Here is a 2169-nt window from a genome sequence, read left to right on the forward strand (position 1 = left end):
CTGCAGCCTACGCCGTCGCCAGTGACTCAGGGCAGCCCAGCTCCAGGTTGAGCTGTTGTTCAGCATCTTAGCTGTGGAGGGCAGTGTCACTGGCCCTCAAGTGTGGAATCCGAACTGGGGCCCTCTGGCATCCCAAGCCAGTTCTTAACCATCGTGCCACTTGGCCGGCCCCAACTCCATATTTTAAAAGTAAAATGGTTAATGCTGAGGATGTCCAATGCAGCTCAGGGACCTATAATTTCCAGATGCCCGATGGACCTCAGAGGACAAACTTGCATGTAGAGGGCATTGCTGTGCTGGTATCTTGAAAGCAAAGGGCTAACTGCTCTGAAGTTGAACCATTTTGTCTGTTGCGGTCACCCTTAAGTCCCCTGGCCCACTTGAATAATGCCATGATAGTTAAAGTAGCCAGGTAAATGACCTGCAGACCAGAGCTTCTCAAATTTTATGTGCATATGAATCTGTATAAATGCATATTCTGACCCAATACATTTGGGGTGGGGCCCAAGATTCTGCATTTCTAACAAGCTCCCCAGGTGACAATAAAATAAGTGAGATATGTGAATTCATTACACCTTATGTTTCTATCTTGGGAGTTAACATAAAGGGACTTAACCTTGTGTATTTAGGAATTAATTTAATAAGGAAGGTAACTGGGGGCCCAGTGGCTTCTGATAAAAACAAGACAACAGGCCCCAAATGGAGCCATTTACGCTAATCCTCATGTCACCAAACTGAGACAACTTGATTTCGATTTCAGCTTTCTCAGGAATGGAATCTTAGACCAGCCAGTCAGGAATCTCCAGCCCAGCACTAGTGAGGTATCTGCATGAGAAACCCCTGTCATATCCTGAAGGAAAGCAATCTTGCAATATCCACCTGCTTTGCCTAGTGTGACTTTGACTTCCTGTTTCTGCTCCCTCTGCCTAGAAAAGGCTTTCATTTTGTACAGCTCCTCGGAGCTCCTTTCTACCTGCTGGACTGGAGGCTAGCCAATTCAAATTGATTTTTGCCCAAATAAAATCTTAAAAGTTGTAATATGCCTCAATTTATCTTTTACCAGTTCTATAAGCTCGTGTTCTGAGGAACAGAACATTAATAGTATTTAACCTATGGAGGGACTAGGAGGCTGGATGAGATCTCACATATCAAGTACTTACTTAACACATGGCTGTCACTTCAAAGGGATTTGTTTAGTGGACATTAACAATAAGGGCTAGTGTTTCCTCTGAAACCCATTCAAGTCCTCCCTTCAGTTAAAAGTGGACCCTATTGCTACAACTCCAATGTAAGCACCTTAATATATCTTCAGTACTATATTATGTCTTAAAACACCGTTTGCATTTATTCTTGAATTCTGAAAGGAATTTATCTCTTTGGACTTTGCGTGGTTGGGGGAATGATGGAAAAGAAATGGTTAAGGCATTTGGGAGCAGCCATTCTCATTTCGTCTGCTGTGAATAAGCATCAACTTCCCCTTCCTTGGCTTTTGGCCTCAGAAAGAAATACCCTCCCATATTTACCTCCTATAAAAGGAAGATGTAGACGCAGGTTAAAACGGGTTATTTCCTTTTTAACTTTTTTATTTTTTTGCTGGGCCAGACAAGGTGAGCAAACAAAAACTCCCTCAAGTTACAACAAAAGGTTTGAATGTGTCTCTGTAAGGTGGGCATAGATACCTTTGGATTGGTTGCTCTATCATCCAACAGAAAAGAAGGGCCGGCATCTATTATTTACATAAATTCCTGAAGCTTCGGCTGCGCTCAGCCGGCTCCCCAATCAGATTGTAAAGATTTGGAGTCTTCATTTGAATATGGAGATGATAAATAGCACTGCCCTTGGCGATTTTCCCTGGTCCCACCAACTCACGACTTGCGAGTTTGTATCATTTGTTTGTTGGCACCCAAAAAGGGCTGCAAGAAGACCATCACTAAACCGCAAAAAGAGGACAGCAAAAAACTCAAGCAGGGCCGGGCGAGTGGCGCGGCTGTTAAGAGCTGGCTTGGGACGCCAGAGGGCCCCAGTTCGGATCCCACATGTGAGGGCCAGTGACACTGCCCTCTGCAGCTAAGATGCTGAACAACAGCTCAACCTGGAGCTGGGCTGCTGTGAGTCGCCGGCAACGACGTGGGCTGCAGCCCCTGTGGCAGTGGGTTGCCATGGGCTACC

At 45.2% G+C, this 2169-nt stretch overlaps 1 pseudogene; it reads left to right on the forward strand.

Moving 5' to 3' along the window:
* LOC109376495 (histone H2B type 1-A-like) overlaps positions 1-2169 on the forward strand; it is a 49579-nt pseudogene that overhangs the window by 46871 nt on the left and 539 nt on the right.

The sequence above is a fragment of the Hipposideros armiger genome, unplaced genomic scaffold, assembly GCF_001890085.2.
Source record: "Hipposideros armiger isolate ML-2016 unplaced genomic scaffold, ASM189008v1 scaffold_1139, whole genome shotgun sequence".
Taxonomy (NCBI): Eukaryota; Metazoa; Chordata; class Mammalia; order Chiroptera; family Hipposideridae; genus Hipposideros; species Hipposideros armiger.